The sequence below is a fragment of the Paramormyrops kingsleyae genome, chromosome 9 (genome assembly GCF_048594095.1).
Source record: "Paramormyrops kingsleyae isolate MSU_618 chromosome 9, PKINGS_0.4, whole genome shotgun sequence".
Taxonomy (NCBI): domain Eukaryota; kingdom Metazoa; phylum Chordata; class Actinopteri; order Osteoglossiformes; family Mormyridae; genus Paramormyrops; species Paramormyrops kingsleyae.
Window position 1 is genome coordinate 15,015,505 of NC_132805.1, and position 27,716 is coordinate 15,043,220.

The following is a 27,716-nucleotide window of genomic DNA, read 5'->3' on the forward strand; positions in this document are numbered from 1 at the left end:
GGGCAGGCAGGACAACAGGGTACGACAAGGCAGGCAGGGAATACACAAGAAAATGAAACGCTCAGTAGCTGACATTCGCATGGCAACAATACTTCGCACCGCTCTGTGGTACGCTTTGGATTTAAACTAAGGTATCGATTTGTGCCGATTGCTAGCAGCTGTGTTGCCCCACCCATGTGGGCGTGACAATTGCAAACCTTTATTTCACTAGTGGCATGCAAAAGAGCGATCTAGGGCAGATTCTAATTTAAAACCTCTAGAAGCCCCATAAATAAACAAAATGAAATTTGGTCACACAGCGAGTGCTTCTCTGTGTCCTACTTGCACAGGATGTCACCACAGATCACAGCACAGTAAGCTTTCTGCATCTATACGTGTCATTTTTGCCGACTGTCTGAAAGAACATTTGTTGGCCTTTTCTGCACAGTAACAAGCTAAGATATTGAAGTGGATGAGCTGTGCTTAATGAATGTCTGAAATATTGTGACTGAACAGGAACTGTATCTTGGACGTTGTTGTCTTATATAGTATTCACCAAGCATTATTGATCTGAAAATATTGAACAGTACACATAATTCATGTTTGTTTTTGTCAAAAATGCCTGCCTGATGTAAGCTGACTTGGGGCATTCACTGAGGCCTGTCTCCTCTGTTTTCCCTCCTGAAGGGTGGTGATGCAGCTGCCCTAGCAGGTGGTTCAGTTAGCTGATAGCATCAGAGATGGGTCCACTGTGACTGGGGAACAGTGCATTCTGATTGCAGCTCACAACCTTTTTCCACAGAGAAGCACTAAATGTTTGCCTCCAGATGTGAAGCTGGGTGAGCTTTTCATTAACTTGCAGAGTAGGAACAGAAAATGTGTTCACATGTTATTCATTTCTGGAGTAAATTTGACAAATGAACATGGCCTTTTATTAGCCTTTATTAACCGGTGAGTGAAAAATGGGGCAAGCTTTGCCACACGGTTCCAGACCGATTCCATGATGAAAATGCCGTTTCCGACTTTGGTCAGCTGGCTGGTGTAAGATTTTCAGTTTGAGACACTGCACACTTATTTACATGCATGTAACAGTTTTATTATTAGGTTTATAATGGAATAATATAGATTTACCACAAAATTTCTTGAGTGAGGATGACAGTCAGAAATTGTGACTGTCAAGCCAGATGTGTGAGAGTTGGCAAGCATGAAGATGCCTCCTCATCTGCTGGATGCAGATATGCCACAAATTAATCTGCAGTGATGAACACTCTCATTGGACAGGATTATGGTACAATGAATGACTTACAACAAAGTGAATTGGAAAGCTGTTTCAATGACCCATGCATTACACCTGTGTAAGACCCACTGCTGTGGTGGAAGGCGAATCAAGATCACTGAAAAAAATTAAGTGTCCTTGATAAATGTTTTCTTTGTGTGCCTGTGACCTTTGTTCCAGTTGAGCAAATTTTCTCAGTTGCCGGATTAATTGTCAATCAAATGCACACTCGCCTGCAACCAGAGCTTGCAGATAGATTAATCCTTTTGAGTAAGAACATATATTATATCTTTGATGGCCCTTTCTTTTCAGAATTTTAACTTAGCTCATCTTACTGAATGCAGTTCAAAGTTAATTTTACTTTTTTTTCCTCAAAGCGTAATGTGCATATTGAGGTTCACTGTTTAAATAAATAAAGAAGTAAATTAATAAATGAAAATCCAATAAATAATATTTGACTTACACTTTATACTTGTGTGCTTTTTAACCTCTGCGATCCGTCTCCACCCTGGGAGTACTCATTTTTTGCCGTTGGAATCTCACGCATTTCAAAATTACTATTATTCACAATTGTACTTAATAAAAACCACAAATTCAAATTCAATAATCATGTTAACATGTTAAACTATTTTAATAGATTTTCTTTTCTTTAATGTTACTTGCTTATTTAGATTGTTGTATACTATTTGGCTCCTCCTTGTGGAGCAAGTGAAATGTAGCACTTCATTAAGAAACAGAAGGATTGCCGAGCACTATCACGTCCATTATTCCATCCAGCCTTCTTCTAACTGCTTATCCTGGACAGCAGTGGTGGGTCTAGCTTGTATGGTGCCCTTTTGGCAGCAATTCTCATTTTTATTAAGATGTTTGGAATGAAAAAAAAAATATTCAATGAAAATGTTTTTTCTAATTGCATTAGTACTGTACAATGTCAGAGATGTGCTATTTGATAAATTACTCCACTCCCCCTACCTTACGCTTTCAGTGGGGTGACCCGAGGTCAACTCACCCCCACCCCATCTCATACTTCTGAGTGGTAGCCTACCTAGCTCACAAACTACAATTGGGGGGCCCACTTCGGCAAGGTTAATTGACCCATAAGGTGGCATGATATCTGTGCCTGCACTATGCCTCGTTCCCGTGCCCGAGCCGCCCGGATCCTTGACAGTAACAGCAAATGAGCGACAAAAAAACCATGCAAATGTCACAAGCATTTTTTTTTGTAGGTGCCCCGTGCTGCCCCCAGCAAGATGTAGGCGTATGTCAGGGTCAGACTTCCAGTTTTACCGTGCTTAATTTCCATCATTATCCAAAGGTAATATGTGGCAAAATATTAATTTGCAGAATACTCCAATGAGTGCAAATAAAAACTATACATTAACTTCTACATTCCATCTTAATAAATTAAGGATAAAAAGAGAGGAAAGCCATGCCATTTCCCACTCTATACGCTGTTCCCTGCTCCCAGGTTGCTATGCCACATTTTAGGTAGCACCTGTATGGCATCTGCAGGTGCAACCACCCATTAAGCTCTTGCTTCATCCTCAAGGGCCCCCCCTTGGACGCCTCTGGGCACCCTTGTGGCCACCCCCAAAAGTGGCCATAGATATTATGATTCAGAAGCGAAACCATCAAAAGCTGCAGTGCACTGCCAGACCATTAACTATGTAAGGCTTCTTCGGAATGAAAACATTTGCGAATTGGTTGGCGCAGGAGATGGACCAGTTGGAAGACAGGATACACAGTAAATCGGTCTTTGTCAGTCACGTGTCTGCACTGTCTGACACGCCCCCATTCACCATTTTGTGTATCACGGATGTAAAAACATTTGGTTAACAAACTGAATATTTCATATTCAATGTTTTATCCACAAAAATGTAATGTTTTATACAAGTATAAGCAGTAATAAGCAATTTTCATTACCAAAACACACTAATCATTTAGGTGTTAAGGAAAAGAGTCAAGAACAGTACAAAAATGTAATTGAACATAACTTTATTGGTCATATTTAAAATAAAATATGACCAATAAAGTTAAGTGGCAAGCAGAATACAGGCTCAGTATACAATGAGTTTATACAGATCATTCCAGACATCATGTGAAACATTAGAAACTGTACTTGCAAATGTTTCTAAGCTTAAAGTTGGGCATTGGTTCGTCAGGGCACAGCACACAGTTACAGCCTTATCCAGCATTGTAGCTTATAATCCATGCACGAAAATATACACATACATGCACTGATAAACGTGTCATAACAGTTTTGCTGTTTACTTTTGTCTTTAAAAAGCATTCACTCTGTAACACTAGTTTAACATGAACAGATTAATCCATTTCTGCTACCCTCCGTAGTGAGGCTAGCTTGCTAGCGTAGGTTAACCAATGTGAGAATACCAACTTTAGAAGACAAAAAATTCATATTCAGTAACATTACTTAAACAAAAAACATCTTATTTGCCTTTATGAAAATGCCGAGAGCAAACACGCATGAAGGAAGATATCGTGTTAAAAGTGATCTCCTTCCGTCTCACCGCTGCGACCCAGGCCGCCTGACGCCTCTTCGTTACCTCCTTTACCTGCTGTCCATATCCTCTTTTTCAATTGGGAAACGGAAAAAAATGTCATGTTGTGGTCCACCTTTCTTTCATTTCTACCATGTGATTCAGTATGAGCCTTTCACACAGCATGAGTGTCCCCTGTTACCAAAGATAATGCCGCACACAAATGCTGGCATTTGAGTTGTATACATCCATAATGGGACATCAACTGTCAAAGACCAATAGGAGGGTGGACACTATTCCAGATCTTCATGGCAGATAGATAATGAGGAGACTGAATGGAGCATAGACACCAACGAGGATGTAATACCGTCCCATTGACAAGTTTCTGTTGGTGCCCCTGTTCACTCTCCAAGCCTATCTGTAGCACTGGAAAACGCAGCAGCTTTGAATATCAAAAAACGGATTTTGCTTGTTTTCCTCTCTCTCACCTGAGGATGCAGATATTGCAGCCCTCTGTGAAAAGTTACGTGGTGTTGAGGGGTCAGAACTAACAGGAGAAAGAAAGAACAAACTAAAAATAACCACAAAAAAACTCAACAGAATACAACCAAAAAACAAAAAGAAAACTGAGAGCAAGACAGCGTGAGGGCAGGCACTTAAATACATACAGAGCTAACAAGACATGACATTGGACAGGTGAGAATCATAACCAAATTAATCAATAAATGATCACAGGATAATGACCAGCAGGTGGAATCAGTAATACCTAATAAGCAAAGAAACTGGGAACCATTAAGGATTACCCATACTAGAAAAACAAGGACCATAATAATACGCAAAACATAATTAGACACAGCAGAAATGGAGTAAACTTACAACAGGGAAACAGGATAAATGAAAAACACTGGGGAAAAAAACAATTAACATTGAATAACAAGTGAGGTTGGTTTCCAGCCAGCCTCAAACTCATGACCAGAAGGTACAGCCTCCACTCTGCATGAGCAACACATTGCGCTATGCAACAGCCCAGGAAACCATTAAAATAGATTAGGCTAAAGACTAGAAGAGGGGGGGAAGCAGGATGACCACCTACACCTGCTGGTTCAAATGGAACATGGACAGGCACCAACTCCAACATCATTAGCTTGGCTGGCAGAGAACCCAGAGGCACCACTCCCTGGGGTACTGATCAGCAACCCATCCTACCCAGGGATCTAACCCAGCTTTATCTTTTCCCCGGCAGCAACATATTATATGTAGATTGAGAATGTGCAAATGCTTCAGCCTGTATTTCTTATTAAATATTTTATTAATCCATTTTATACCTACCAGGGTTGCACAGTGGGTGGTGCTGTTACCTCCTACCTGAAGGGCTGGGGGTTCAAGTCCAGCAGCTGCTCTATATGTGGAACTTGCATGCTGTTCCTGAGTTGTGTGGGTCTCATCCAAAGGCTTTCCTTTACCAATCAAACAACAAGTTACAGTGGTGCCTACGCATACAAATTGGTCGCAAACCAATTTGTATGAGAACTAAGGCAATTTTTCGCATAAGACAGCATTAAAATTCAGTTAATTTGTTCACAAGCATACCAAATAATACTTTTTGTTAATTAGTTTCCTGGTTTTTATAGAAAAACGCAATATAGTGTGGTGACGGGTGGACCGAGGCATTGCGGGAGCAGAGAGAGACATGGAGACTTGCTTGCCGGGGAAATCACGCTCTTTATTAAAACCTTTATTAAGCTTAAAGTTGGGCATTGGTTCGTCAGGGCACAGCACACAGTTACAGCCTTATCCAGCATTGTAGCTTATAATCCATGCACAAAAATATACACATACATGCACTGATAAACGTGTCATAACAGTTTTGTTAATGTTAATGGTTGCATTTCCCAATTGCCGCGCGTATGTTTGCCCATGTCTTGTGTATACCCAGTCCGATCCTCGCATATATTTAGTGTGTGTAAATCTCCCACCGTGTGTGCTTCTTGCAGTTTGGTGTCTGACAACTGTTGGGTTGAAATTGTATATATATATTATCACTCACGTGTATTCTCAAGGATGCATAACTTGTTTCATGAAACCGCTGTGTAAGTGTTTACCAGTAATTTTCCATCACGTGCAGCAGATGAGCCCACCTCTGCTGTACGTTCTGTTGTTCCTGTTCCCACTCCCACTTTCCCATTGCATCCTATCCCATTCCAAATGTTGTTCACACCCACAATGTAACCTGATCAGTATGTTTACCTTATAGTATAAATAAACTCTGTCAGGGGCCACACCTTGGAAGCCATCACTGTAACTCACTGTAGAAGGTGTGGCTCCCCTTGTACAAGTAAAACAGCGCGTGTCTCATACTCTGTGGGCCAGCAGCCGGGGGGGGCTGATCACTCTCTCCGACACAACCTTGTGTTTCCCTTCTGTATATTTGGGTTTAGTGCTCTTTGGGTGTCTGTTGTGGCTTTTCTATTTACAATTACATGCAGGACATGCTGAGACTTTTGCCCCACTTGTACTGCACTCGTATATAAAAAAAAAAGGAGTCTGGTGGAGGGATCTGTTCATCAGCCAAATTTTGAATGTAAACCAATGCATTTTTTTCATGAAGTTTGTGGTTACAAACCACATTGTTCGTGGGTCACGGCATTTGTGAACTGCAGGCACCACTGTATTAGGTTAACAGGCATTTAAACTGGGACCATATTCTTTTTTGTATGTACAACTAAGTAAATGGACTGCCACATGCAGTAATTTTATCTATAAGTGATATGGGGTGCTCAGTTTACATCAGTGTTCAGGCAATTGTCCATATTTCAGGAAAAAAGCTCTGCAAACCCTATGAATTACTTATATCAAAGTCATTATTCTTAAAGAACTCCATTTCTTGAAATACTGACAGAAAAACTGATGTATAAAAAGTCTAAAAAAAAATAAAGTGGTCCTTTACTGGATAATTTCTCAAAAATATAGGTTCAGTGTCCTGGGAAACATCTTGTCTTAATAAAAGCTTCCTGACCTTTCCTCCAACTAAGGAGAATTCTCACACAATCCTGAGATTAAAACACTAATTTTCACTTTGCACTTCCTCATGGTACTGAGATGTTGCTTCTTTAAGTTGTGGATTGAAACCATCTACTTTTCTAAGTATATCTTAAATATACTGGCCTTGTTTCAAATTTAGTTAAACCAGCACATCATTCAATGGGGAAATTAAAGACTTTGTACAATGTGACTGTCATCATCTGTATGAATTTCAAATGAATGTGAACCTGATGTAGGATCACACGTGCACATATCACAGGGCCTAAATTCCAGGTGGCCTGAGACAAGGCCGAGCCTGGTACGAGAGGTACCAAAGGGGGGTTACACACATAAACACACACAAACACACACAGATAACAAGGGAGGCCTGCACTCAAACTTTTATTACCCCAAGGATTTAGGGACCCACAGACAAGCAGAGTGGACCTCAAGGACAGGGGTCCCTGGACTTGGCACACAACCCCCTCCCCAGACATCCTGTCTTACATACCACTCATCCAACAGACGAACACCCTAAAGGAAGTTTCATTTAAGTTTGGCTTTTGTATACCCTGTATATTGATTTACTCATGACTACTAGTCTCAATATACAGATAAGTTATGTTTGTATGTGTCCTTAGACAATCTTAGTGTTTTGTGTGCCACCCTTATAACCATGTTCACGGAGTATCACCTATTTTACCCCTTTGCACTTGAACACATATAAATTTAAATAAATAGATAGGTATAGCTACCATTGTATATATGTTCTCATGGTATACCAGAAGAATCTGGAAAGTGAGTGTAACCAATGTGTCCTATCTTTTAGAGAGTCTTCTTTGTTAAAACCCCCCCTTCTCTTCCAACATTCCTTTGTGGTCCTTATCTGATCTTGGTGGACCGTCACCAAGTTTCTTTGTTCTAACATGCTATGTTAAAAGAACTGAATTAAGGTGTATCTTAGCCATTCTGGAGAAGATGAATTGGCATAAGCCACACCAAACAAAATATGTTGTTTCCAGATGTGCAACTTATATTGATCTTACCACAAACTAACGGCCACGCCTATCTATGGATAAGATGTGCTGTTTGTAATATGAATATTTGATGTAATATCTGCACAAAGTGTAACATCTTTTGAGGTGCAGCCCAAAATACCTGTATCCTATACTGATGTGAATCAGTCACATAGATAAAATAACTAATTGTTTAATCAATGAATGCAGATGGTATGAGGTATGTACCTGTGAAGCTGGTATGGCATGTTTGGTGTCAACTGATTGTTAATCACCCCTGATTCCAAATCTGGTCAGTGATTACCATAAAAGTGGATGTATCAAAGGTTATAACAGCTTAATGAAAATCATCAGTAAAGGGAGAATCAGTCAAGTCATAAATCCCAAAAGGACTGATACAGACCCCCTTCCAAAAACCCGCCAAATGGATGGCCAGCCATTGGGCCAGGAGTCGAATTCCTGGTCATCCCTATTCATGAACTTTACAGCATAAAACCCTGGCACCTCAGAACAAAGGGAGAGCAGAACAAGGACAACAACTATCAGCCAGGGCAAACAGATCATCAAGCGCAGAACGATCATCAGCAGCACAGAAAAGACCATCAGCCCGGGAGAAGAGAAGCCCACAAGAAGCCCTCCGGTGAAGGCCCAGCTGAACAGAGAACAGCACCCAAGACAAAGCTTCACCAGGAGAAAGAATCCAAAGGGGCTCCACTCCACTGCTCCAAACGCCGCGCCTTCCTGAGTGCCATCAGCTCAACAGCTCTGCCATCAACTGCCAAGACCCCCCCACTCTTCAACCAAGTAAACCAACTTCCTTTCATTCTAAGAACTTAGGCTGTTCTGTTAACCTGCTATAAGACTTTAGGGTCGTGTTTCCACAAACTGTGCTTGCTTTGCAGAACAGTATTTTCCATTTCAGGTTACTCATTTAAAATCCGGTCATTGCATTTTCATAATTACATTGTTTGTTTTATTCCGTTATTTCGTGTTTGTTGTTTGTGTTAGGTGTAATGTCTGTCTTATGTTAGTTGTAGTGTTAGCTAGGAATAAATGCATGTCTTTTACACAACTTCAGCCTCCGTCATTGAGTACTCACACTAAGTTCCTGCCTCTGTGCGATCTTGCTACACGCTCTGAACCTCAAACTCGCCTGAAACATCGTGAGACTCTCTCTCATCGGCCGTGAGGGGAGCTTCGCTACCAATCATTTACATTACCTGGTGATGCAGCTCGCTGGACGAGCCTTCTAACCCAGGTTACTAAGCGATACTGGTAATTAGTGCATCCCATTTAAGTCTCACATTAACAGACTCACAGGGATACCGCAATTGAGTTTGGAGGAGCCGACCATTCGGCATAACGATTGGTTAATAATCAGCATTAAATAATAATTAATTAAACTTTAATTAATTTCAAACATATTGGTGGAGATATTAAAATTTACCTGAGCTAATAATTCCTACACTGATGATTTGTTTCTTGTGTATTTCTCTGCCTGGGACCATTGCTGAAGGCCCTCTGGAAGTGACAGTGACCCTTATCAGGGGTACTGCTAGATATTGTGGGCCCCATGAAAGTACATCATATTGGCCCCAACTCAGACCAATCCAATTACACTGTAAAAAAAAAATGTTCAGCCAACTCAAAAATTCAAGGCAACATGCTGCGATAACATTTTTGAGTTAAGCTAGCCAACTCAATTACAGAAGTTTAACAAACCTATAGACAGAGGTTCAGCTAACTTTGACTTCAGAGTTAAGGCAACACTGTAATACAAGTTAGATTAACCTAGGTACAAAGTTTCAATAAACTTGGATTGTTAAATTGTCAACACTATTTTGCAAGTTCGATTAACATAGGTACAGAGGTTTAGTCAACTTTGTTTGAGGAATCAAATTAAATACCTCCTGAGACCCAAGGAAAAAAGTGTCCTTCAATTGTAGGTTATTTGTCTTTGGAGGAAATAAGAGATCTTACAATTTAGATTTTTTCAAATTTATTCTTATTTTAATTTCACAGCATGTCCTCTTTAGTGCACAACAAGAATAAATACGTTTCCCAACATCAGTGAAAAAATAAATGCAAAAATACAATGTCCACTACAATGGACATAAATGATTAGGTCGGGTCTCAGGAGGTTAAATAAACCTGCCTTGTTTAGGTGACATTTTAAGAGTTAATGTTTTCATTAACTTTTTTAAATAGCAAGATTCAACTGTAATATTTCAAGTTGCCTTGTTTAGCGTAATAAAAAACTTATATTACCATTAGAACCCACTGAAAAAAGTGTCACAAGTTTCACGTAGGATTGATGTATAATTTTCTTTAATGTGTTCAACTTTAATTTTTTAGCTGCCCCATTTTAATATGCGCACAAGAAGTCATGAAGATCAGAAGAGCCATCCCAGATTTACCCACCATCATGAGAAAGACTCTGACCAAAAAGGACCTTGCAGCTTTTTTTTTTTCTTCTTATATTGAAGTTTTGCTGGCTCAGTTCTGACTGATCTTAGAGACTAGAGAGCTGTGGTCTTGGTGGTTTTATAGCATGTTGATATCAAGACAGATGAAAAACTCTAGGAAACGTACTGGGTGTGTCTCCCGAGTGATTTGTATTTTAATGTTGTAGTGGTGTATTTGATTGCAGGTCCCGCCCTTTGCTGATTAACATATTTAGAAAGGTTTCAGAACAGTTTCTGTGCAGCTCCTGGTACCACCCACTCCCCTTTAGACCAATGGTGCTGGATGTATATTTGTATAGTATGACACAGTACTGTCTTTGACTTAATATTTTTTTAATCCACCATGATTGTGATGAATAGGGCAAGAGAACAAAAACCACATACATGGATTTAGTCTGCTTGCCAGTGAGTAGTTCAGATGGAGTATCCTCTATGGCTCAAAGAAAATGATATGGAAAATGATTTGCTTCGCTTTGATTCACAGCCAAGACCCTCTAGGAAATGCATCCAGACCATACAGTATGTACCTCCGTATTTGATATACTTTGAAAGAACGTGTTGCAAAGCACAACAAGATTTCTTAGGGGATACATACACATAAGAATAACAGCACTTAGACCAATTAATATACATCAAACCAAAAGCAGTAAGCTGTCAAAGGTGGCAAAGACTAATATCAGTGCCATACCATCCTCAATTGTGGTGGGTTTCTAAAAATTAAGCTTAATGAAAATCTGAATATTAAATGAGCAGAATGATTTCATTGGTTTTCAATCCAAGTTGTGGTCTAAAGACAAAAGGTACTGTTTCTGGCCACTGTATCTTGTTTATAGCTATTTATGCAAGGATGCAACAATGTGTTGTAATAAAGTGGACTGTTGCAGTAAACTGGCTTTTGGGTTATTTAGTTCTTTCAAATTATATTTATTAGTTGAGAATGAGCAGTTTTATTGGTTTTAAGTGCAAAAATCTAATGTATTAGCTTGACTACTTTAAGTTGAACTGACTTGAAAAAATTATATTAACCAAACTTGAAAAAAGTTTGAAAAAATTAAGTAATATTTTAAGTTGATCCAATGTTTCCTTTTTAGCCTGTAGGTTCTAATAGTAATATGTTTTTAGTACTCTAAACAAGGCAACTTGAAATATTACAGTTGAATCTTGCTATTTAAAAAAGTTAATGAAAACAGTAACTCTTAAAATGTCACCTAAACAAGGCAGGTTTATTTAAATTTAACTTGACTCCTTCAACAAAGTTGAATAAACCTCTGAACCTATGTTAATAGAACTTGCAAAATAGCGTTGACAATTTAACAATCTAAGTTTATTGAAACTTTGTACCTAGGTTAATCTAACTTGTATTAGTGTTGCCTTAAGTCTTAAGTCAAAGTTAGCTGAACCTCTGTCTATAGGTTTGTTGAACTTTTGTAACTGAGTTGACTTAACTCAAAAATGTATTGCAGCATGTTGCCTTGAATTTTTGAGTTGACTGAACATTTTTTTTACAGTGTAGGTTAATCTAACTTGTATTAGTGTTGCTTTAACTCTTAAGTCAAAGTTAGCTGAACCTCTGTCTATAGGTAATTTGTTGAACTTTTGTAACTGAGTTGACTTAACTCAAAAATGTTATCGCAGCATTTTGCCTTGAATTTTTGAGTTGGCTGAACATTTTTTTTTTTTACAGTGTATGTTCCAAATTTTTTAAGGCCCCTGTCACTGGCAACTTGTTTACGGTGCCCCGGACCCTTATATCCTCCAAGCCTAATAGTCATATAAAAAATAAGCCTAATTGTAACTGTCACACATGATTTGTATTATTTATATTTTCTTTTTGCTTACATAATTTAATTAGGTCAATTTGTTTTTGGAATATCAAGGAACTTCATTTCAATATTTGTTGCACCCGAAACCATTTCATTTGTGCTCTCTCTTCTTACGGACGAAAAGGGAGAAGGAAAAGAGGGGACTAGCCAGCTAAAGGCAGTAAAAAGTATTATTTAAGTTTCAACCTTTCGGAGACTGATATTCTCTGTAAAAGGACTCATTCCCTCTCGGTTGTGTGCAGCCAGCGAGGTATGTTTGAGTTTATTCATGTTTTAGTTGTTTGCTGTATTTTAAGTTTTCAATATATGTAACGTGAATGCCTGTTAGCTGTTCTCTGTGAATAGTTTGAACGGTGGATATACAAAAAGAATCTGTCGATGGTGAAAGATTGTAAAGGAATAAATCCATCAGTAACCAGAAGAACCATGGTGTCGCGTATTTCCTGGAGGGAGTGAAACTAATGTCTCCTCAGATGGGCCCTTGGCATCCTCACAACCCCGACCAGGTTCAATGGATAGAATATGGATGAAGAGATGATCAGTAGGCCCTTGCTGAATAGAGGAGGTCCTAGTTTGAGTAACAATCTGGTAATGATGATACAGGATCAGCAGGATGGACGAAGGCTACCGGCAGCTGGTTGCTTGGAGAATCAAAGATAGAAGCGTTGTGTTTCATATTTTGTCTTTTCTGCATTTGAATTATCAATTTTTCTGTGAAAGGTTTATTTTTTTCCAATATCATCTTAAGCTTGACAAACCACACTGTAAAAATTATTTCTTTCTTCCAATTAAAAATTCTTAAGTAACTGAGCACTTTTGAGTTTGCCCAACATTTCAATGACTAATTGTAGTAATTACATCTAAATTACTAGGAAATGCTGTACTTTTGGACCAAAAAATTGGCCAAGTAAAATCAGGTAAGATAACCAACAACAGCTAATGGATGTAATGTTAATTATACAGTTAAGTCAACATCAGGTGGACAGACAAATAAATTGAGCAAATGATTCAGTCAATGAGGCAATTTATTTTATTATAAATTTAACAATATAATCAGTCCTATTTTTTTGCCTTTTTTACAAGAAACAAAGCATTCTAGTGAAAGAAAACTATATTTAGAAACCCACTATGATGGCGGATGGTATGCCACGGATATTAGTCTCAACCGCTTTTTTTTTTTCCTTTTCTTCCCCCCCAGGTGTTTCTTATTGTATGCTGATTGATTCTCTGTGATTGGTGTTGTGGTAGTGTCTATAGATGTTCCAAAAAATTGCTTTCCTTTTACAAGTTTTTATCAGGGTTTGAATGCACTGGCATCAAAGATGAATCTGAAAGCCCCACACCAGAAAATATTCTATTTATTTTTATATAGTGGCTTTCACAACAATGTTGTCCCAATGTGCTTTACATGGATGTGTTGTGATACAGTAAACAATATTAGAGATAAAGGGAAAAAGGAAGGAAAGGCATTTTAAAAAGAAAGCCACATGACAATGGAGAACCAAAACCAAAAATTCCAGAGTAAGGAGAAAAAAACCTCTGGGGATCCAAGATCAAATGGCTGCCCAGCCACCCTAGGCAAACTAATATTACTGAAAACAGAAAAGAGTGGAATTACTTGCTAAAAGCTAGATGTAAGCTGTGATTAAGGATTAGGACAAAGTCCATGATTCAAGGAAATACAAGTTTTCTTTCACCAGAATGCAGTTTCTTGCAAAAAAAAAAAAAAAGAGTACTGATAATACTATTTTTTTAACAATCTGTAACTACATTTTCCTCCACTTTTGCTGCTTATATTTATACTTATGTCACCTGCACTTTAAATACATAGTTTTGTCATCATATATATGTACAGTTTTAACCTTAAGATAATTTTCTATATTAGGACTTCTGTATTTCTCTATATTATGTATATATTTCATTGTAACTTTTTAGTTTATTGTAAAATTGTTAACTTGTTGACATTCTTAATCCTATTTTTGATTTGCACAGTCTAAGAGTCGTTCAGGGCACATTTCACTACATGTACTTGTATACCCATGTATGTGACGAATAAAGTATCTTTTATCTTGTAATTTGCATGTTATACTAGAATTAGTTATTAAAATGCTGGGCAAACTGAAAAGTGCTATTGTAATCAGTTACTTAAGAATTTTTAATTGGAAGGAGGAAATATGTTTACAGCTCATGGTAATCCTAATCTCTTTACGCTAACATAGTTATTTAAAGTAGGAAAGTCCAGCTGGGTGTCATTAGCTAGGTTACCTGTAAGTAAAGACCTGGGGCCAGTTGCACAAAACACCTTAAGTTTTCCCCTTAAGTATGACACTTAAAGTTTAATTTCTCCTTAGCTAATGGATTTATTTAAGGGTGTTGCACAGAACCCCTTAAAAGGTTTCCTTAGTTAAGGAAAAACATTAAGGGATTTACAACATTGAAAGACGTTTTACAGCCGTAAAATTGTCCCGTTTCCATGCAGACCGTTCATATGCTTGTACTCGCGTCTGCTTCTGATACCCATTATCGCTTCACAAAGTTACTCACAAAGTTAAAAAAAAATGGGAGAAAAGAAGACAAGAAAGCCAAATTGGTCAGTGGAGGAAAAGATTATACTTTTGGAGGAATACAATAAAAGAAAGAATATACTAAAAAGTAAATTTGATCCGCAAATAACAGCAAACAGAAAACAACTAATGTGGGAGGAAATTGCAATGAAAATTAATTCAAGAAGTCTACGTTGTGCTACAACGTTAGTTATTTTATGTTCATGATTGTAAACTAACTGGACATTGACTGAATATTGATTTTTTCTGTTAATAAATTGATCTTCATATTGTACGGGATCTTGAATCCTGATGTGGGTCCCGTCTATCACCCCGCACACTCTTGGGAAGCCGGCTACATTAAAGAAGTGTGTGGCTATTTCATCCTCTTTTTGTTTAGAGGGGAATTTCACCACGGTGTTCAACAGACGGGCAATGGCATTTGAAATTCGGTGAATGATGCGGCATACCATTGACCTGTGGACATGAGATACATCGCCTATTACAGCAAGGAACGATCGAGCCCATAGCATAAAACCGCAGAGTGATCATTAATTGCAATGCAGCTGGGAGAGCACAGCTTCAGATTGTGGAGTGATCCAACTGTAGACAGTCATACAAATCATAAATTGACTGCCGGTCAAATTTATAAAGCAAAATCAATTGCTCATCATTAAGCGTATCTAAGGGGTTCTCCCGGTCGCGGAACACTCTTTTTGGGATTCGTTCATTTTCGTTATTTATTATCATAAACTCGGTTAGAGGTACCTTAATTTTTTTCCCTTAGTTTGGTTGCTAAGGTCTTTTGTGCAACCGTTAAGGGATTCCTTAAGTATAAGGCCAAGATAAGGAGAAAAACTTAAATACTTAAGAGAAAATGTTAAGGAAACTTTAAGGAGGAGATTTAAGGGTGTTTTGTGCAACCAACTTTATTTTAAGGAGACCTTAACTTGGACTTTAAGGAAAATCTTAACTTGAGGTGTTTTGTGCAACTGCCCCTGATGATCACTAGCTGGATGTCTTACCCGATACCAACCCACAACCACTGCTTGGCCTCTCACTGGCATTTTCACACTGTGCTGTAGAATTATTTTGGTCATCTGTCTTCATTTACTACGATGTTTCAACAAAGTTGAAAAAAAAACAGTAACTAAACAAATGTTGTTTTGTCTCTTGTTTTCCATTCCAGGGGTGTTTTACGCAGTTTCCTTATCTCAGACTTCCCTCTACCTCACGTTTCCTGGATCTCATTCACTAGCTTCTAAACTATTAAATTTATACATAAGAGATTATTCTGAAATCAAGTACATTGAATTGCTAATACTACTACTGATTTACAAAGTGAAGGCAGAAAACCTAAAAATTTACAGCAGCCGATAATGTAATTACAATATAGCAGACAGATTATTATTAAACAGCTAAAGAGTCTCATTCTTCCTTGTTCGACACAAAATCTACTGTTGTCAGAGCAGAGTTCTCCAAAGCCAAAGCTGAGCTGAATAGTTCACCAAAGGAAAGGTCCAGCCATTGCACTGCAGCTGTGCTGATCCCTGCGAATTCCCCAAATGTGAGAATCTCGACTGCATGATTTCTGGTAGTGGGGGACTGCGTTCGCGCTCTCCCCTGATTTTAAGGTACGTAATGAGAGAGAACTTCTTTTGTGTGGCGTTTGTTAGCAAAATGCCAGACGGTCACGTCCGACAAAGACAAACAAGAGAGCGAAAGAGGTATAAGCAGTCTGTTGCCTGTGCTGAGTATTTTTGCACGTGGTTCTCAGGGTGAATTTAATCTGAGCATGCCTGTGGTAGGCTGAGCACCATGACTGATGAAACTGCATGTATCTCCAGGTGCCTTTCTTACTGAACGGAGTACGGTTGTTGGATGAGCAGGTGACGAGAGGAAAATGTAAGCATGCTGTGGCTCGCAGGTTCTTATTAAAGGGTAAAGAGTCTCATTCCTCTTTGCTTCAAAAAAGCATTTGCTGTATTCAGAGCAGACTGCTCATAGGCCAAGGCTGAGCTGTGAGGGCAGTCTTACCTGAGCCAGAGTCATATAATCCAGTTGAAAGTCTAAAGTCTTAGTCTCTTGCAACTTTTCTTCTATCCTCAGGCTCAGCCCAGATTCGAGCTCTTGCTCCTTCTCATATTAACCATGACAGAGCAAAGGGTAATAATAATAATAATAATAAATTTTATTTAAAAGCGCCTTTCAAGACACTCAAGGACACTGTACACAACAAATGATAAAAAACAAACATTTTACAAAATCTATATAAAACAATCCAAATTAAAAAGACAGAATAAAAAAAGGATATGTTGAATAAGCAATTTTAAACAAGTGAGTTTTGAGTCTAGATTTAAAAAGAGGAAGAGAAGTAATGTTTCTAATGTCAGGAGGAAGCGAATTCCAAAGCCGGGGAGCAGAGCAACAGAAAGCTCTGCTCCCCATGGTGGCAAGACGGTGGGAAGGGACAGAGAGAAGAAGAGAGGAAGAGGATCTGAGGCAACGAGATGGAGTGGCGACCTGAACCAAATCAGACAAATATGGAGGGGAGAGGTGGTGGATGGCCTTAAATGTATACAGAAGGATTTTGAAGTTGATGCGATCTTTAACCGGGAGCCAGTGAAGCTGCTGCAGAACAGGGGTGATGTGGTGGATAGAAGGGGTCTTGGTGATAATACGAGCAGCAGAGTTCTGGACAAGTTGGAGCTTATGGATGGATTACAGTAATCGATCCGGGAAGTGACAAGGCTATGGACAAGAATGGCGGTGGCTTGTGGGGTGAGAGATGAACGGAGACGATTAATGTTGCACAGATGAAAATATGCGGACCGAGTGATATTATTGAGATGTGAATTAAAAGATAAAGTGCTTTCAAGGATGACACCAAGACTTTTCACATATGGGGACGCGGAAACTAAAGAGTTATCTATAGTAATAGGAAAAAAACAATTTTGGATAGTGTTGATTTAGAGCCTACCAGAAGAAACTCTGTTTTATTACTATTAAGTTTAAGAAAGTTTGAAGAAAACCAAGATTTAAGTTCAGCTAAACAGAGGCTAAGGGAAGGTGGAGGAAGAGTGGAGTCAGGTTTAGTGGACAAATAAAGCTGGGTGTCATCGGCATAGTGAAAATGAATATTATATTTACGGAAAATATGACCAAGAGGAAGAAGGTAGATATTGAAGAGAAGGGGCCCCAGGACAGATCCCTGGAGCACACCAGTGACAACAGGAGAAGGCTGAGAAGTGAATGATTTAAGCTGGATAAACTGAGTGCGGTCAGACAAATATGATTTAAACCAGTGTAATGGTGTATCAGAGAGACCAATGGAGATTAACCTACTAAGGAGAACAGAGTGAGAGATAGTATCGAAGGCTGCACTTAGATCAAGAAGAATAAGAATGGTAAGAAAACCAGAGTCAGCTACCATAAGAAGGTAATTGGTTATTTTTATGAGAGCTGTTTCAGTGCTATGGAGGAGGCAAAAACCAGACTGAAACTGTTCATACAAATTATTATTAGTTAAGTGAGAATGGATCTGTGTTGCAACTATTTTTTCAAGAATTTTTGAAAGGAATGGTAAATTTGAAATAGGGTGGAAATTATCAAAATTATTAGGATCAAGACCTGTTTTTTTCAATATTGGGGTGATAGCAGCAGTTTTGAAAGAGACAGGAACAGTTCCAGTGGTAAGTGAAGAGTGAATGATTGCAAAGATAAGGGGAAGCAAAGAGGGTAGACAGGCTTTGACTAGAGCTGTAGGAATGGGATCTAACTGACAGGTGGAGGATTTTGACTTACAGATGAGATCTGAAATATCAGAAACAGAGGGGAGCTGAAAAGCAGAAAAACAATGTGATGGCAACATAATTTCGAGGGAGGTAAGAAACATCAGAAGCCAAGTCTTGATGGATTTTGTGAATTTTCTCAATAAAAAATAGCATTAGAGAGTCACAGAAGGAAGATGAATAGAGGTGAACAGGTAGAAAATCTGGTGGCTTGAAAGACGAGTTAAGCAGTGAAAACAGTGATTTAGTGGAATCTTCATTAGAACAGATAATGTTAGTAAAATAAGTGGATTTGGTTTGGTTAATGCATTCCTTATAATATGAAATATGATTACTATACATTTCTTTATGGATTGTGAGACCAGTTCTCTTATAAAGACGTTCAAGCCATTGACCTTTTGCTTTCATAAGCCTGAGTTCAGCTGTAAACCAGGGTGCTGACTGAGAAAATGATACAGATTTGGTTTTTAATGGAGCAACAGAGTTTAAAATACTATTAAGACTACTGTTATAATGAGAAACCAGATCATCTAAGGTGAGCAGGTTATTGAAATGCAAAAGTCTTGAAAAAGCAAAAGAAAGGGTGTCAGGATTAATTTTTTTGATGTTACGGAAGGAGATGGTGCGAGGATTCTTGGATATAGAAAGGGTAATTTTAACATTAAAAGAGAGTAGCAGATGATCAGTGATTGCTAGTTCATCAGCCTTGCAGTTGAAAGGAGTTAGTCCAGAGCAGCAAACTAAGTCCAAAGTATGGCCCTTAGTATGAGTGGGAAAGTTTATATATTGATTAAAACTGAAGCTATCGAGGCAGGATGAAAAGTTTTTGGTGAGAGGATGATTACTGTTGTCCATATGTATGTTAAAATCTCCCAGGAGTATTATATTAGGAAATACAGTAGCCAAGTGGGTCAGCAAATAGGCAAAGTCTCTTATAAAATCAGAATTTGACTTTGAAGGGTGGTAGATAGCAGCTACAACAGTTGGAATAGGTCCCGAGAGTTGACAAACAACGGATTCAAAAGAACTGAAGACAGGTAAATTACCGCGAGACCTCCACCACGGCCGAACTCCCGAGGATGACAGGTATAAACAATCCCCAGGGGAGTGGAGTCGTTGAGCTGGGAAAAATCTTTGGGCTGTTGCCACGTTTCAGTCAAATAGAAAAAATCAAACTTACGGTCGGTGAGGAGATCTTGGACGACATGTCCCTTGCTCGTACGCGAGCGGATGTTGAGCAGACCAAAGTTGACACAAGTGCTATCAGACTTGGCAAAAGTGTTAGCCGACCTGGTCAGGCTGGCTAATACACTGTGGTCAACAGCCTGGTCGGAGTTTTGTGGAAAACAGTGAGAAGTGGACCAGAAGGATTGTATTGGTTTGGAGCTGTCATGATGAAAATTCCGGCGAGAGCCCCGATGAATATACTTTCGGCGAGGGAGGAATGGAATGTCCGTGTAAAGATGAAGCACAGCCGGCGGTGGAGCAGCCAGGTGAAAACGAAGTCGGAGGAGCTCGTCAGCTATATACTAGTAAAGTCCAAAACCGGGTCGATGCACCAACGACATGAGAGTCCAGACAAATACGAACAGTACACAGATCCTACCAGACAACATCACAGAGGTAGACGCCAGAAAACCAAATATAAAAATAGAAAAAGATACCGGTGAGCAGCAGCAGCAAATCACGCCAGTGTTCACTCAGCTGGAACCGGAATGTTGTTGTACATGAGTACTCAGCTGGTCTCTTCTTTGGAACATTTCAACATGCATTTCAAACGTCAAGCCGCCAGATACGGTTGGCGAGACGGCCTTACATCTATCCAGGGTGTGAGAACACCGAGAAAACAGTGCGGGAGGGTGCATTTTCCCAAATGTGTCTTTAGAAAACTCCTGACCTAGGCAGAAGGTGAAACCAAAGAAACGCAGAGACGAAACAAAAGGTTTCGACGGAAAAGTCATTGCAAGTGTTTGGAAGGATAAAGAATCATTGAACTGTATCACTCGCATACAGAGAACGTCTGCGCAGAGGATTATGGGAGTCAATGCTTTATCTTCCCACTGCGACCCAGAGTAGGCAGGCGAGTAGGACAACAGGGTCACATGACCTTCACTCAACTGATACTTACCTGGCAGGGGAGATACCATGATCATGAAGGTGGTTTACCCAGAGTGAAACCCAGCCATTGCACTGAGGCTATGCTGACTTCTGCGAATTCCCCAAATGAGGGAATCTCGACTGCATAATTTCTGATAATGGGGAACTGAGTTCGCGCTTTTCTCTGATTTTGAGGTACGTAACGAGAGAGAACTTCATTTCTGTAGCGTTTCTTAGCAAAACACAAGAAAGTCACGTCTAACAAAGACAAACAAGAGAGCGAAAGACATACAGTATGAGCAGTCTGTTGCGTGTGCTGAGTTTTTTTGCACGTGGTTCTCAGGGTGAATTTAATCTGAGCATGCCTGTGGTAGGCTGAGCACCATGACTGATGAAACTGCATGTATCTCCAGGTGCCTTTCTTACTGAACGCAGTATGTTTGTTGGATGAGCAGGTGATGAGAGGAAAATGTAAGCATGCTGTGGCTCGCAGGTTCTTATTAAAGGGTAAAGAGTCTCGTTCCTCTTTGCTTCAAAAAAGCATTTGCTGTATTCAGAGCAGACTGCTGGTAGGGTAGGCTGAGCTGTGAGAGCAGTCTTACCTGAGCCAGAGCCATATAATCCAGTTGAAAGTCTAAAGTCTTAGTCTCTTGCAACTTTTCTTCTATCCTCAGGCTCAGCCCAGATTAGAGCTCTTGCTCCTTCTCATATTAAGCATGACAGAGCAATGGGTACTCAGCTGGTCTCTTCTGTGGAACATTTCATCATGCATTTCAGACGTCAAGCCGCCAGATACGGTCGGCGAGACGGCCGTACATCTGTCGAGGCTGTGAGAACGCAGAGAAAACAGTGCGGGAGAGTGCATTTTCCCAAATGTGTCTTTAGAAAATTCCTGACCTCGGCAGAAGGTGAAACCAAAGAAACGCAGAGACGAAACTAAAGGTTACCACGGAAAAGTCATTGCAAGTGTTTGGAAGGAAAAAGAATCATTGAACTGTATCACTCGCATACAGAGAATGTCTGCGCAGAGGATTATGGGAGTCAACGCTTTACCTTCCCACTGCGACCCAGAGTAGGCAGGTGAGTAGGACAACAGGGTCACATGGCCTTCGCTCAGCTCATACTTACCTGGCAGGGGAGATACCATGATCACGAAGGTGGTTCACCCAGGGTGAGGCCCAGCCATTGCACTGCGGCTGTGCTGACTCCTGCGAATTCCCCAAATGTGGGAATCTCGACTGCATAATTTCTGGTAGTGGGGGACTGCGTTCGCGCTCTCGCCTGATTTTTGAGGTATGTAACGAGAGAGAACTTCTTTTCTGTGGCGTTTCTTAGCAAAACGCAAGAAGGTCACGTCTGACAAAGACAAACAAGAGAGCGAAAGACGTATGAGCAGTCTGTTGCTTCTGCTAAGTTTTTTTGCACGTGGTTCTCAGGGTGATTTTAATCTGAGCATTTTCTCTCTGTGGCGTTTTTTAGCAAAACGCAAGAAGGTCACGTCTGACAAAGACAAACAAGAGAGCGAAAGACGTGAGCAGTCTGTTGCTTCTGCTAAGTTTTTTTGCACGTGGTTCTCAGGGTGAATTTAATCTGAGCATGCCTGTGGTAGGCTGAGCACCATGACTGATGAAACTGCATGTATCTCCAGGTGCCTTTCTTACTGAACGCAGTATGTTTGTTGGATGAGCAGGTGATGAGAGGAAAATGTAAGCATGCTGTGGCTCGCAGGTTCTTATTAAAGGGTAAAGAGTCTCGTTCCTCTTTGCTTCAAAAAAGCATTTGCTGTATTCAGAGCAGACTGCTGGTAGGGTAGGCTGAGCTGTGAGAGCAGTCTTACCTGAGCCAGAGCCATATAATCCAGTTGAAAGTCTAAAGTCTTAGTCCCTTGCAACTTTTCTTCTATCCTCAGCCCAGATTAGAGCTCTTGCTCCTTCTCATATTAAGCATGACAGAGCAATGGGTACTCAGCTGGTCTCTTCTGTGGAACATTTCATCATGCAATTCAGACGTCAAGCCGCCAGATACGGTCGGCGAGACGGCCGTACATCTGTCGAGGCTGTGAGAACGCAGAGAAAACAGTGCGGGAGAGTGCATTTTCCCAAATGTGTCTTTAGAAAATTCCTGACCTCGGCAGAAAGTGAAACCAAAGAAACGCAGAGACGAAACTAAAGGTTACCATGGAAAAGTCATTGCAAGTGTTTGGAAGGAAAAAGAATCATTGAACTGTATCACTCGCATACAGAGAATGTCTGCGCAGAGGATTATGGGAGTCGATGCTTTACCTTCCCACTGCGACCCAGAGTAGGCAGGTGAGTAGGACAACAGGGTCACATGGCCTTCGCTCAACTCATACTTACCTGGCAGGGGAGATACCATGATCACGAAGGTGGTTCACCCAGGGTGAGGCCCAGCCATTGCACTGCGGCTGTGCTGACTCCTGCGAATTCCCCAAATGTGGGAATCTCGACTGCATAATTTCTGGTAGTGGGGGACTGCGTTCGCGCTCTCCCCTGATTTTTGAGGTACGTAACGAGAGAGAACTTCTTTTCTGTGGCGTTTCTTAGCAAAACGCAAGAAGGTCACGTCTGACAAAGACAAACAAGAGAGCGAAAGACGTATGAGCAGTCTGTTGCTTCTGCTAAGTTTTTTTGCATGTGGTTCTCAGGGTGAATTTAATCGGAGCATGCCTGTGGTAGGCTGAGCACCATGACTGATGAAACTGCATGTATCTCCAGGTGCCTTTCTTACTGAATGCAGTATGTTTGTTGGATGAGCAGGTGATGAGAGGAAAATGTAAGCATGTTGTGGCTCGCAGGTTCTTATTAAAGGGTAAAGAGTCTCGTTCCTCTTTGCTTCAAAAAAGCATTTGCTGTATTCAGAGCAGACTGCTGGTAGGGTAGGCTGAGCTGTGAGAGCAGTCTTACCTGAGCCAGAGCCATATAATCCAGTTGAAAGTCTAAAGTCTTAGTCTCTTGCAACTTTTCTTCTATCCTCAGCCCAGATTAGAGCTCTTGCTCCTTCTCATATTAAGCATGACAGAGCAATGGGTACTCAGCTGGTCTCTTCTGTGGAACATTTCATCATGCATTTCAGACGTCAAGCCACCAGATACGGTCGGCGAGACGGCCGTACATCTGTCGAGGCTGTGAGAACGCAGAGAAAACAGTGCGGGAGAGTGCATTTTCCCAAATGTGTCTTTAGAAAATTCCTGACTTCGGCAGAAAGTGAAACCAAAGAAACGCAGAGACGAAACTAAAGGTTACCACGGAAAAGTCATTGCAAGTGTTTGTAAGGAAAAAGAATCATTGAACTGTATCACTCGCATACAGAGAATGAATGCGCAGAGGATTATGGGAGTCAACGCTTTACCTTCCCACTGCGACCCAGAGTAGGCAGGTGAGTAGCACAACAGGGTCACATGGCCTTCGCTCAACTCATACTTACCTGGCAGGGGAGATACCATGATCACGAAGGTGGTTCACCCAGGGTGAGGCCCAGCCATTGCACTGCGGCTGTGCTGACTCCTGCGAATTCCCCAAATGTGGGAATCTCGACTGCATAATTTCTGGTAGTGGGGGACTGCGTTCGCGCTCTCCCCTGATTATTGAGGTATGTAACGAGAGAGAACTTCTTTTCTGTGGCGTTTCTTAGCAAAACGCAAGAAGGTCACGTCTGACAAAGACAAACAAGAGAGCGAAAGACGTATGAGCAGTCTGTTGCTTCTGCTAAGTTTTTTTGCACGTGGTTCTCAGGGTGATTTTAATCTGAGCATTTTCTCTCTGTGGCGTTTTTTAGCAAAACGCAAGAAGGTCACGTCTGACAAAGACAAACAAGAGAGCGAAAGACGTGAGCAGTCTGTTGCTTCTGCTATGTTTTTTTGCACGTGGTTCTCAGGGTGAATTTAATCTGAGCATGCCTGTGGTAGGCTGAGCACCATGACTGATGAAACTGCATGTATCTCCAGGTGCCTTTCTTACTGAACGCAGTATGTTTGTTGGATGAGCAGGTGATGAGAGGAAAATGTAAGCATGCTGTGGCTCGCAGGTTCTTATTAAAGGGTAAAGAGTCTCGTTCCTCTTTGCTTCAAAAAAGCATTTGCTGTATTCAGAGCAGACTGCTGGTAGGGTAGGCTGAGCTGTGAGAGCAGTCTTACCTGAGCCAGAGCCATATAATCCAGTTGAAAGTCTAAAGTCTTAGTCCCTTGCAACTTTTCTTCTATCCTCAGCCCAGATTAGAGCTCTTGCTCCTTCTCATATTAAGCATGACAGAGCAATGGGTACTCAGCTGGTCTCTTCTGTGGAACATTTCATCATGCAATTCAGACGTCAAGCCGCCAGATACGGTCGGCGAGACGGCCGTACATCTGTCGAGGCTGTGAGAACGCAGAGAAAACAGTGCGGGAGAGTGCATTTTCCCAAATGTGTCTTTAGAAAATTCCTGACCTCGGCAGAAAATGAAACCAAAGAAACGCAGAGACGAAACTAAAGGTTACCACGGAAAAGTCATTGCAAGTGTTTGGAAGGAAAAAGAATCATTGAACTGTATCACTCGCATACAGAGAATGTCTGCGCAGAGGATTATGGGAGTCGATGCTTTACCTTCCCACTGCGACCCAGAGTAGGCAGGTGAGTAGGACAACAGGGTCACATGGCCTTCGCTCAACTCATACTTACCTGGCAGGGGAGATACCATGATCACGAAGGTGGTTCACCCAGGGTGAGGCCCAGCCATTGCACTGCGGCTGTGCTGACTCCTGCGAATTCCCCAAATGTGGGAATCTCGACTGCATAATTTCTGGTAGTGGGGGACTGCGTTCGCGCTCTCCCCTGATTTTTGAGGTACGTAACGAGAGAGAACTTCTTTTCTGTGGCGTTTCTTAGCAAAACGCAAGAAGGTCACGTCTGACAAAGACAAACAAGAGAGCGAAAGACGTATGAGCAGTCTGTTGCTTCTGCTAAGTTTTTTTGCATGTGGTTCTCAGGGTGAATTTAATCTGAGCATGCCTGTGGTAGGCTGAGCACCATGACTGATGAAACTGCATGTATCTCCAGGTGCCTTTCTTACTGAACGCAGTATGTTTGTTGGATGAGCAGGTGATGAGAGGAAAATGTAAGCATGCTGTGGCTCGCAGGTTCTTATTAAAGGGTAAAGAGTCTCGTTCCTCTTTGCTTCAAAAAAGCATTTGCTGTATTCAGAGCAGACTGCTGGTAGGGTAGGCTGAGCTGTGAGAGCAGTCTTACCTGAGCCAGAGCCATATAATCCAGTTGAAAGTCTAAAGTCTTAGTCTCTTGCAACTTTTCTTCTATCCTCAGGCTCAGCCCAGATTAGAGCTCTTGCTCCTTCTCATATTAAGCATGACAGAGCAATGGGTACTCAGCTGGTCTCTTCTGTGGAACATTTCATCATGCATTTCAGACGTCAAGCCGCCAGATACGGTCGGCGAGACGGCCGTACATCTGTCGAGGCTGTGAGAACGCAGAGAAAACAGTGCGGGAGAGTGCATTTTCCCAAATGTGTCTTTAGAAAATTCCTGACCTCGGCAGAAGGTGAAACCAAAGAAACGCAGAGACGAAACTAAAGGTTACCATGGAAAAGTCATTGCAAGTGTTTGGAAGGAAAAAGAATCATTGAACTGTATCACTCGCATACAGAGAATGTCTGCGCAGAGGATTATGGGAGTCGATGCTTTACCTTCCCACTGCGACCCAGAGTAGGCAGGTGAGTAGGACAACAGGGTCACATGGCCTTCGCTCAACTCATACTTACCTGGCAGGGGAGATACCATGATCACGAAGGTGGTTCACCCAGGGTGAGGCCCAGCCATTGCACTGCGGTTGTGCTGACTCCTGCGAATTCCCCAAATGTGGGAATCTCGACTGCATAATTTCTGGTAGTGGGGGACTGCGTTCGCGCTCTCCCCTGATTTTTGAGGTACGTAACGAGAGAGAACTTCTTTTCTGTGGCGTTTCTTAGCAAAACGCAAGAAGGTCACGTCTGACAAAGACAAACAAGAGAGCGAAAGACGTATGAGCAGTCTGTTGCTTCTGCTAAGTTTTTTTGCATGTGGTTCTCAGGGTGAATTTAATCTGAGCATGCCTGTGGTAGGCTGAGCACCATGACTGATGAAACTGCATGTATCTCCAGGTGCCTTTCTTACTGAACGCAGTATGTTTGTTGGATGAGCAGGTGATGAGAGGAAAATGTAAGCATGCTGTGGCTCGCAGGTTCTTATTAAAGGGTAAAGAGTCTCGTTCCTCTTTGCTTCAAAAAAGCATTTGCTGTATTCAGAGCAGACTGCTGGTAGGGTAGGCTGAGCTGTGAGAGCAGTCTTACCTGAGCCAGAGCCATATAATCCAGTTGAAAGTCTAAAGTCTTAGTCTCTTGCAACTTTTCTTCTATCCTCAGGCTCAGCCCAGATTAGAGCTCTTGCTCCTTCTCATATTAAGCATGACAGAGCAATGGGTACTCAGCTGGTCTCTTCTGTGGAACATTTCATCATGCATTTCAGACGTCAAGCCGCCAGATACGGTCGGCGAGACGGCCGTACATCTGTCGAGGCTGTGAGAACGCAGAGAAAACAGTGCGGGAGAGTGCATTTTCCCAAATGTGTCTTTAGAAAATTCCTGACCTCGGCAGAAGGTGAAACCAAAGAAACGCAGAGACGAAACTAAAGGTTACCATGGAAAAGTCATTGCAAGTGTTTGGAAGGAAAAAGAATCATTGAACTGTATCACTCGCATACAGAGAATGAATGCGCAGAGGATTATGGGAGTCAACGCTTTACCTTCCCACTGCGACCCAGAGTAGGCAGGTGAGTAGCACAACAGGGTCACATGGCCTTCGCTCAACTCATACTTACCTGGCAGGGGAGATACCATGATCACGAAGGTGGTTCACCCAGGGTGAGGCCCAGCCATTGCACTGCGGCTGTGCTGACTCCTGCGAATTCCCCAAATGTGGGAATCTCGACTGCATAATTTCTGGTAGTGGGGGACTGCGTTCGCGCTCTCCCCTGATTTTTGAGGTATGTAACGAGAGAGAACTTCTTTTCTGTGGCGTTTCTTAGCAAAACGCAAGAAGGTCACGTCTGACAAAGACAAACAAGAGAGCGAAAGACGTATGAGCAGTCTGTTGCTTCTGCTAAGTTTTTTTGCACGTGGTTCTCAGGGTGATTTTAATCTGAGCATTTTCTCTCTGTGGCGTTTTT

The 27,716-nt window shown here is 41.2% G+C and overlaps 7 non-coding genes and 1 pseudogene across 7 annotated transcripts; all 8 read left to right on the top strand.

Moving 5' to 3' along the window:
- The first annotated feature begins 16,107 nt into the window (after positions 1 to 16,107).
- LOC111835385 (U1 spliceosomal RNA) lies at positions 16,108 to 16,247 on the top strand (annotated as a pseudogene).
- Positions 16,248 to 20,532: 4,285 nt separating this feature from the next.
- LOC140592910 (U1 spliceosomal RNA) lies at positions 20,533 to 20,696 on the top strand. Its single transcript, XR_011993362.1, has one exon. It is a non-coding gene; the product is annotated as a U1 spliceosomal RNA (small nuclear RNA).
- A 933-nt stretch (positions 20,697 to 21,629) lies between these two features.
- On the top strand, positions 21,630 to 21,793 carry LOC140592898 (U1 spliceosomal RNA). The gene has a single exon (XR_011993350.1). It is a non-coding gene; the product is annotated as a U1 spliceosomal RNA (small nuclear RNA).
- A 1,065-nt stretch (positions 21,794 to 22,858) lies between these two features.
- Positions 22,859 to 23,022, top strand: LOC140592877 (U1 spliceosomal RNA). Its single transcript, XR_011993329.1, has one exon. It is a non-coding gene; the product is annotated as a U1 spliceosomal RNA (small nuclear RNA).
- Positions 23,023 to 23,945: 923 nt separating this feature from the next.
- Positions 23,946 to 24,109, top strand: LOC140592888 (U1 spliceosomal RNA). Its single transcript, XR_011993340.1, has one exon. It is a non-coding gene; the product is annotated as a U1 spliceosomal RNA (small nuclear RNA).
- A 1,065-nt stretch (positions 24,110 to 25,174) lies between these two features.
- Positions 25,175 to 25,338, top strand: LOC140592899 (U1 spliceosomal RNA). The gene has a single exon (XR_011993351.1). It is a non-coding gene; the product is annotated as a U1 spliceosomal RNA (small nuclear RNA).
- A 929-nt stretch (positions 25,339 to 26,267) lies between these two features.
- LOC140592811 (U1 spliceosomal RNA) lies at positions 26,268 to 26,431 on the top strand. Its single transcript, XR_011993264.1, has one exon. It is a non-coding gene; the product is annotated as a U1 spliceosomal RNA (small nuclear RNA).
- Positions 26,432 to 27,360: 929 nt separating this feature from the next.
- Positions 27,361 to 27,524, top strand: LOC140592909 (U1 spliceosomal RNA). The gene has a single exon (XR_011993361.1). It is a non-coding gene; the product is annotated as a U1 spliceosomal RNA (small nuclear RNA).
- Positions 27,525 to 27,716: the final 192 nt, after the last annotated feature.